The sequence below is a fragment of the Archocentrus centrarchus genome, chromosome 3 (assembly GCF_007364275.1).
Source record: "Archocentrus centrarchus isolate MPI-CPG fArcCen1 chromosome 3, fArcCen1, whole genome shotgun sequence".
In the NCBI taxonomy this organism is placed as follows: domain Eukaryota; kingdom Metazoa; phylum Chordata; class Actinopteri; order Cichliformes; family Cichlidae; genus Archocentrus; species Archocentrus centrarchus.
The window spans coordinates 11137548-11147788 of NC_044348.1; positions in this window are offsets into that span (position 1 = coordinate 11137548).

Below are 10241 nucleotides of genomic sequence, written 5' to 3' on the forward strand. Positions count from 1 at the left end.
GTCTTCTCTCTCCCTCTACTTCACATTTCATTTCACTATATCTGGACTCGATCACCTTTGTTCTCTCTCACTGTGCATGCCTGCCAGTATGTGTAGCTGCCCATGTCTATCAAAGCTGAACTGCTGCATTACAACTATAACTATTCATTAACAAACAAACAAAATAATTCGCATGGCTCACATTTTGCTTTAATGATTCAAGGTTTTGTAGTGGCCAAGCAGTTTCAGGTACAATGACGACTAATCGTGCACGATATCTACTGACTGATCTCAGAATTACCCCTGAAATATCTTAATTGTGCTATTTTACTCAACACCACTTCTGGGTAGTGCTGTCATTTTGATTTTAACACATTGGGGATTTGTAGGCAGGATTTGAGATTTCCTCTTTGGTGTTTGGCTTGACTTGGACTCAACTGGGCCAGCTCAATTTGTCTTGTCTAAGGCGATTTTGACTCTAGGGATGTTCACAGTATCACCCTCTGTAGCTAAGCATGTCTGTCCCTTCCTTTTTATTTCTCTCTCATTCTCAGCTGCTACTTTTTTCTTTCTGTCTGTGCACTATACCGACCACTCCTACCTCTCCTTCCCTTCTGCGACCTCTGTCTCAGTCACCCTGTCGTGAACAGGTGTATCTGTCTCTCTCCTGATGAGTTTATTACTCTGAAGTGTCTCCATAGTCCCCGTGGACCCCCTGCCTCCTAATACGCTTATCCCTCACAGCTTATGTCAGCCAGAGTGGGTGGTCTGATAATGCTCCACTTGATCAAGCCATCCACATCAGGGTCCATCTGGTCCACAGTCACTTCGGTCAGCTTGCATGTCAGTGACTTGACACACAGACAAACACCCATATAGAGTAACCTCCCCCTCAACCATTAAAGGTGATGGGGTGACACTGCACTGCGGTGTCAGTGATAAGCTTTGCAGACCTCGGAAATGTTTCTAGACATTTTATTTTTTTTTGTCAGTGAACTTGTATGGAGATTAATGCAGAGTGACTCAGCTTGGTTCCTTCAACACATCAAGCTGCCTTGCTCTCTAGAGGAATCAAAAGGAAGTTCATTACATATACAGCAGCTGAAAGAATAAATTCTCAAATCACTCTAAAAAAGGTATTCATCATTTCTACAATTTAAAGGTTTGATACTTATCGTCTAGAAGCTACAAATGACTTTTTTGTTTGTTTTGTTTTTGCTGTTTGATTGAATTTGTTTTGGCAGATCAGCGTGGGGGTTTTTACCCATTTGAAATTGAACCTGGAGTTTTAGGTGATGTGGGACAGCAGTAAAAACTGGAAGACTGATGTTTTGTCCCATTTCAAATACAAAAGGCAGGCTTGTTTGGCGAACGTCTGACTAATGAGACACCCACCAAATCCAGAGCAGCATTATCATTCATTTCATTTATTTTAATGGATTTTTTATTATTATGTTTTTCAACTCTTTAGTTAAAACGTGGCTCATAGTTGCTAAAAGTTGACTTGGAAAAACTAATACAGCGAGAGATAAACATGGGAAAGACCCAAAAACAACACAGTTCCTGCACTGGCCACTTGGGGTGGGCTCCAAAAGGGAGTCAGTCTCATGTCTCGTGAAGAAACGTTTACAGCCTGGTACAAATTTTATTTCTCCCTTTCACGACAAGTGCACAGTTAGTGATTAAAAACCTCACCCCCTTAAACTGCATTAAGGCTTAAAGTTTGAATTAATAGGAGCATGGCCATACTGATTGACAGGTAAATGCTGACACAGGCAGCTGTAGCTGCTGCCTGTCTGCAAGGCTTCACCTCTGCTAAGTCAAGTCACTGAATGTGACTTCGCGGCTGTTTTTGTGGTACTGGTGCCTTTCCAAGCATTTTTAATGCAAACATCTGACAATACTCAAGGAGTCTGTGCTCCAGTTTTGGTGAGTGAAACTTATTTAGCACCAATTAGGTATGTACATCGGTCTGCTGCAACCACAAAGGCTATGGATGCTCCTTGCTCCCTCAGTGATATATGCTCCCATCCAACAAATCACATAATACTAGAATATGGGCTTCAATAAGGAACCTCACAAACCAATGGGTGGTGTTATCCATGTTTTATGTCCATCCTGTTGCTGAAAAATGTTGAAATGTTCCATGCAGAGAGGAACTGCAGAGTTCCTCTAACTCCTTCAAGGCTCATCATCATGTGGCTTCACTGGCAGAGTAAAATGTTCTACGTCTGCAGTACCAGGCATTTACAAGACTGCATCTTTTTTACATTTGGGATCTCACTATCCACTCTTTCTTATTCACAACACAATATATAAATAACAGCAAGCTAATACCTGTACTGAGTAATCCACTGTGGCTCTGTGCTATATCCTGGACAGTAAAGGAAAAACAGTTGGTACATTTTTTATTTTTTTTTTGCTTCATGTTGAGTGAGACACGATGCCAGCCCCCACCCACCTTGACTCCCTTCCTATCTCTCACTTCTGTATTTTTTCCTCTGTCTTCTACTTGCAAACGCCTGCCCCTCCACCTTCCCACCAGGAGATATCAAAGGGGCTGAAAGCAAAACAAAGATTGCTGCCCATCCCTGATGGAGCAGTGCGGTGCGTGCGCTTAGATGTGCATCACACTCAAGTTAAAGTGCACCACCTGATTCCCTCTGAACTGCTGCAAGTCTTTGTAGAGTCTCAAGGCCTTGAAGTATGCATATGGGCTGTGTTCATCATCAGTAACTGCAAACAACAGCAGGAGACAATCTTTTGACTTTATAAAGAGCCTACAGGTGCTACTTAAATGTAATGTTTCACATGCAAAATGGCATCAGCTGTGGTGCTTCCATTCAGTGCATTCCCCACAAGCATCTGAGTTATTTACTGAACCAAAGATGCCTGCACTTCCCTAAGATGAATGGACTGAGTAATAATAGCTTATTTACACTGATTCAATCTATGCTGTTTGCATTATCCATTCCCAGTGTTTTCAGTGTCGACTCAATCCTCATCAACTGAAAAATAAAGCACTCTATACTTTGCACCTTTACTTTGATATCTGGTTGTCTATGGCAACCACGCACTCCCTTTTTTCTGCTTTTGCGGATGCAGAAGATGCACACAGCTTATACAGCCCTTCAAGTCTTTTCTCTCCTTCTTTCACTATTTTCACAAAGACATTTTAAATTATTCTGTTTCATTTGCATCTTTAACATTAATGGCCCAAGTTTTAGAAACAGAATATCCATCTGCTGAGAGGAGCAGAGAGGCAAACACATTAACACCATCTAGTGGTAAGCCTAGAAGAGCCTTTCTGAGCCTTTTCTGTCCCACTGCATGAATACACGAGTACTACGCTGCATCATCGAGAGCCACTTTGTTTGGAGCACCTTTAATAACACAGCCACATACAAGAATTTGTCTTTGGTCAAAATATTAGGTACACTATCACCCCACACGCCACCCAGTATGACCTCAAAAAAATGTAAAGCAGATTTAAGACTTATCATCCATCAATCAAAACAGGCATGACAAGACTATTGTTTTATTTTTTTTTACATTTCATGTGTTAGGAACAAAGTCATCAGTGAGTGAATGTTATTATGAGTTGTACACCATAACATATATCAGCTGACATTAAAGAGGATCTCAGAAAATGAATTAAATTGTCTATTCTGGTACACTATCATCATGCCTTGCAGATAAGTGCTGTGATTATGGGGAAAAAAACGAGAGTTAATTAGCCAGATAATAAAGAATTCTGAATGTCAAGTAAATTATGAATTCACTTCCAGTGTGTTCAGGCATTTGTCTTCAAATGTGTTCTTTTTAAATCCCCCCTTACCTGTTAGAAATTGCCAGTGCTCAATGTTTATATAATAGATGAACCCATTTGCCAGGGTATTTAGAGACTGCTAATAAGCCTTCCTTCTGAAAGTCACGAACCCGTCTCCAGACCGTCAAAGACATCAATGCACATAACCAGCTTTTCTGTGTACATGCCACGGTACTCTCCCTCTGTGATTTGTAGGGATTTTCTGGTTTGTGTTTCTCATGATGATGAGGATGTTTGTTTCCATGTTTAAAATGGGAGACTAATTCCATTCAGAAGGTCCAAGTTATAATTTGGTTGTGTATCTGTGAGGGCAGCATTGGCAGGAGCAGGCTGAACTTCAGCAGGATAAATACGGAATCTGTCTGGGATTGTGTAAAACCAGCATCTCAGTCCCATTTCTGTTAGATTATTAGACCATTTAATGTTAAATTCAAATGTTAAAAATTCAACATTGTAAGAACAATTTATCATTTGAAGAGTGGTAATTATGTGTTAGTCAAGTATTATGGAATTATACGGTACACGGAGAGCTGAATACTGAAGATTTTTGCATTATAATTCCTTGCATAGTACATAAAACTCTGATTGCCAATAACTGTGAAGGCTCCAGCTCTGTGTTGGTGATCACTGGTTTTTTTTAAAGGTTATGGTAGTCAAGAATATTTTACTCTGAATATTTTGTAGCTTTTGAAAAAAATATACTGATGGCTTAAATCAATGGTGTTTTTTCTTTTTAAAAATAATCAAATAGGATTAGAAATAGTGTCGCAAAACCTTTTTGACAAACAAAAGTGGCTGCAAAAACAGCTGGATTTCTGAAAAAGAGATTGACCATGTAATGAAATATTCAAGAAGAATTACAAAACAGCACAAACAAGTGGTCTGTTATGGTCCCTGGGTCTTCGACTCAGAGGTTTGAGTTTTGTATCTTTCTTGTTACAGTGTTTCCTGTTTTGCTGCTTTATATTAATATCTCCAAGTTTTGGTTTCCCATCTAGTTCTGTTCACGGTTTCGGTTTGTATTTTATTCCCACACCCCCCATTTATCCCTCTCTTCCTTGTGTTTCCGTGTCTGGTTTAATCTCCCATCTCTCTGATTTGTCTTTTGTCCTTTAGTGTCAAGTTAGTTGTGATTCCCCCATTCTGTTGACGCTCCTCCTGGTTTATTTTGGTAATGGTTATAGGTTAGTTAGTTCCCTTTTGTGTTCTGTTCCTTCAGTCCTGTCTCCATTATTGTCATTTTGTGTCAACTGTGTTTGAGTCTCTGTCTCCAGAGTGAGCTGTTTCTTGTTTTATTTTGGTGCTTTTGGTCTCTTGTGCTTTGTATTCCATTTGACTTCCCTTGTCTTGTTATTCCTGATTTGTTCCTGCTGTGTTTCCCACCTGTTTTCTCCAGGCCTCATTAACTTGTGCATTTACACTGATCAAGCATAACATTCTGACCGCTGACTGGTGAAGTGGATAACACTGATTATCTCTTCATCATGGTAACTGTTAATGGGTTGGATATATCAGGGAACAAGTGAACATTTAGTCCTCAAAGTTGATGTGTTAGAAGCAGTAAAAATGGGCAAGCGTAAGGATTTGAGTGAGTCTGACAAGGACCAAATTGTGATGACTAGATGACTGGGCCAGAGCATGTCCAAAGGTCAGTAGTTATCAAAAGTGGTCCAAGGAAGGAGCAGTGGTGAACCCAGGCTCATTGATATATGTGGGGAGCAAAGGCTGGTCCGTGTGGTCTGATCCAACAGATGAGCTACTGTAGCTAAAACTGCTGAAAAAGTTAATGTTGGTTCTGATAGAAAGGTGTCAGCATACACAGTGCATTACATCAGAGAGCAGTGAAAGAAAGTGGCCTGGTCTAACGAATCACATTTTTTTAAATTATCTGGCTGGCCGGGTCCATGTGCATCAGCAGGATAATGCACCCTGCCGTGAAGCAAAAATGGTTCAGGAATGGTTTGAGGAGCACAGCAACAAGTTTGAAGTGTTGACTTGGCCTCCAAATTCCCCAGATTTCCATCCAATCAAGCATCTGTGAGATGTGCTGGATATGATTTACCCTAGATTCCCAGTGTTTGCATTCCTGGATCCAGTCCTGTCATTATTTTGTGTTTTTGGAAAACTTCAACATCAAAAGTTTTTTTTGAGTTCACTTTCCTGCATATTGGGTCCATATCATGCCTGACACGCAGCCATTTATGACAATAACTCATAACATGTATCTGGATGAACTGAATACTTTTTCTATGTCCTTTTCTGTTCACTCTTTTAGTCTACGATTTTTTTTCATCTCTAGCCCTCTAGGACCTGTGATGTGGGCCACGCTAGAAGCATGAGTAAACATAGCAATTTAAGGACACTGCATGTAATTGTAGTCTTCTGCTAGTACAAAAGGAAGAAGGAGGCATGAAATCACAGCGTGATATTTTTTGGGGTCTTATTATGGACACATGGAGAGAGCAGGAGATAAAAGGCAAAGAGAGAAAGCAGGAAAACATGTAGACTAAGAAAGTGAATTTGTGAATTATTGGAGACATGGGTAGATTATTTGTTGAAAATACAATACAATAAATTAATTTACTAGAGGATGGAAAACCTGGGGGGGCTGTTTTTAAGTTCACAGACAACATTTTTTTTAACCTCTACAAAATACAAAATTTAAAATGCTCCATTTTTTAGCCAACACACTGACATAGAACACACCAAAGTAGTTATTTTTTCCCTATACTTACATATAAATCAGGGCAGATGCTTTGGATAAGAGGAATTCCTATGAATTTGAATGACACATAAATATTAAATACCAAACTGGACAGGTCTTCATCTGTTTCTTAATTTTAAGAGATACTATAAAATGCCACTGTGTGGCTTTGCTTTGAAGTTTCATAGCCAAATTAAAGAGAGACCTTATGTCAACACGCTGCACTCTAGCACTCTCCATGGTGCTGATCTTGCTTACAGGCCACCCATGCTGTGCTCTCTCTCCTTTGCCCAAGCCAGTGTGAAGGCTGCATTCAGCTGGAGGCTTCAGCCAATAACTTATCATGTCTAATCACTGACTTTACTTGTTGCCAAACTGTTAGTGTTTCCTGTTTGCTGAATCTTTAATTCACTTTTCACATCTTGCTCTGCCAGAAATGACCCATCTCAGTTCTGCTATTTTCAGCACAGCCTTGTTAGTTGTTGTGATTTTAGTTTGCCAGGATTCAGGTATTCAGTCACCCGTCTTATCCTTGTGTCTATGGCAGGTGAAGCTATTCGCTTTCTCTTCTTTGCTAATGTATCAAATATTTTAAACTACCTGCATTTACATTCTAGTGACAAACCGTATCTCTTATAATAATTATTATTTTCTAACAGTAACTAAAGGCATAAGTGATGTCTTTATTAGAGCCTCCCACATGCTCACAAAGAGGTGGCCAGAATAGATCAATCAGCAGAATGATTATAAATATGAGAGACTGTAACTCCATGTGATTGTTTTGTTTTTAACCACTATTTGACAGATTTTATCTTAACCTTGTATTTAATTTCCTTAACTCAGACAATCATGGGCTTCTTCTTAATGACAGAGGTTGTGGATATAAAAATGCTTTATTAGTAATTTTGAATGGCATAGAAAAACTGTCTTTTAACTCACTGATAGGAGCACCACACAAGAAAAATCTCACATAGCACATTTTGACAGTAAATAATAACTTTTTGTGTTTTGGCATATTTCTGTTATATTTTTAGTTGCTTAATATGTTAATATTGTTAAATAAAATTACATGTGATTATCAAACGGTGGGTGTCCCTTTCTCTTATGTATCTAATTTGTCACCGTAAGCACTTCTATGGCTCAGTGCGATTTCATGTGACCTTTTCTGTTAGTAAATTATCTTTTAGAAATGAAACACAAGCAAGTTGTTTATTTAACCTCAAAGACATGATATGCGCATTGGTAACACTGAATGTGACAAATTAGCACCTAAAATGTTACAGTATTGCCTTATCACCTAAATATTGATAAGCATTTATTGCATTATCAGCTGACTGATTTTAACAAGTGACAACTTCACCTGCACACCTTCACCTGGGCATCCTGGGACAGTATGACTCTTTCTTTTGACAGAGTTCCCAGCACAGACTGTTTCAGCTACATGAGGAGAAGGGAGGTGCTATCATCTTCCTGTTTTGGCTGTGCTTTCATTGTAGATGGAGGTTTTGCATTCAGTGGCAGACAAAATTATGTACGATAGCTCTGTAGAAACTACATTGTCCAGTGAATACTTATTCAATGGTGATTAGTTTTAATTGAAAAAAACTTACACAATGCAAATTTATTTATTTATGCATTATTTATTTATTTATTGCACCTCCAACTCTCTTTCTTTCCTTTCTTTGATGTGCAGAAATCAAACCTTTATTTGTTTCTTTTTTGTTCCCTGTTTTTATCTGTAGTAACAGATAAAAACAGGGAACAAAAAAGAAACAAATAAAGGTGTACCAATGTTGATCTGTTTATTTTGAGGCAGCTTATGTTTCAATTATTACATTACAGAAATATAGACATTGTTTCAAGGGGATTACGCTTGTTTTCTTTTCTCATTTCATTATTGTGAACTACTTAAAGTAGAGGAAACCATTGTTTTCATAGCCCTTTCTTGCTCTTTCTCACTTTAATAATTTGCTATAATTTGCTAAAATAGTGTGCATACACTATGTCCGGTGTTTTAGATGTACACTGGAACAGCAAACCACAACATCGAGAGAACAGTAAAAATTTCAAAGCACTTTAAAAAACAAATAACTGGAAACAAATCAAATGTGAATACATTATGTTAGTAACAGGCAGAATTTGCAATCAGTAATATACACAATTCTCTGGTTCTTCTCGAACTCGAAGTGTTAACGGTAAAGATATAAAATTAGATTAAACCAGAAAATGCATTTTCACTTCTTTCATATTTCTTTTATACAAATTTTTTTTGGTGAGGAGTTTTATGAGTCATCATCATTGATTTGAAAAACAAAACAAAAAAATCCTAAAATGTTTTTTTTTTTTTTATATTGATCTTTCTCTCTTATTTTGATGGTCTGCCAGACAGTTTCTTAGCAACCGAAAACACATTATCCCTCGACAGCATCATCCTTTACACTCCCGACCCAGTCCTCAAAAATACATGTGCATTCACCCCTTCAGCATCTGTTTCCCCAGGTCTTGTGCGAAAAAGGCAGAAAATGAGTCTCCTCTTTGATGCAGAAGCATAATGCAAATAGCTCCCTGAATAGAGTACACCGCAGTGCTAATAAAGAACTGAAGCCAAAGAGGTGAGCACGTGTGACCCTTGACTTTTCAATCCTCCTTTGTCTTTCTTTATATTGCCACCTACAATCACTAGTACTTCTCATTAAAGGCAGCTTCCCATTACAATGAGTCAGTCCTTCAGAATCTCTGTCTACAAAGCTTGTGTTATTTTAGTACCGTGCTCCATTTGTTAAGTCTTCATTCTTCCTTCTGTTTAAAATTAACATTTCTAACTTTTAACTAAGAATCCTAAACAAAACAGAAAATGTGGTTTAAAAACAAAAACGTGTTGGAGGCAGTGCGGGCATGCCAATCACACCCACATATTCTGGTCATGTATAAAATTACAGCCTTTTTGGGAGATTATGTCTCAAAGTATTGTGTACATTATGGGCTACAGCATTCACTAAGATGTTCCTGCTTGGACTCTTATCTGGAGCTGCAATTTGTCTGCTAAATACAGCACCAGGAGTAATGTCTTCTAAAATCTGGCTATAAAAAAGCATCTAAGGTGCACTTTTTTCTGGAAAAGTTTCCTGCTGGTTAAATGAGAGATACCACAAATGCTTATGAATGCAAATTCAGGCATACTCTGCACAGATGGTTGTTATTCTTATCATAGTGCATGCATAAGCAAAGTGAGAGTTAAACCAAAATATTTCATCTATGTAATCTGAAATAAGAGTTTAATTGAACTGACGTAGGTTAAACTCACACAAAAAACAAGCAAACAAACAAAAAACCTGAGAAATATACAACGTTTCTCCCCAAAATACACTCACCAACTACTTGATTTGGTACACCTGTTTAACTTCTCATTAATGCAACTATCTAATCACATTGTAAATGGACTAGTTCTTCTATAGTGCTTTTCTACTCTAGCTGAGCACTCAAAGTGTTTTATACATGTTTGCGTTTACCCATTCATGCAAGCACTTCTTTCTACAGCTAAATGCTTTCTGTCTAACATTCACAGTCTGACGGTTGCATCAGAGAGCAACTTGGGGTTCAGTATCTTGCTCAAGGACACTTTGGCACACAGACTGGAGTAACCAGGGATCAAACCACCAACCTTCCAATTAGTAGATGATCTGCTCTACCTCCTGAGCCACAGCCACATGGCAGTAGCTCAATGCATTT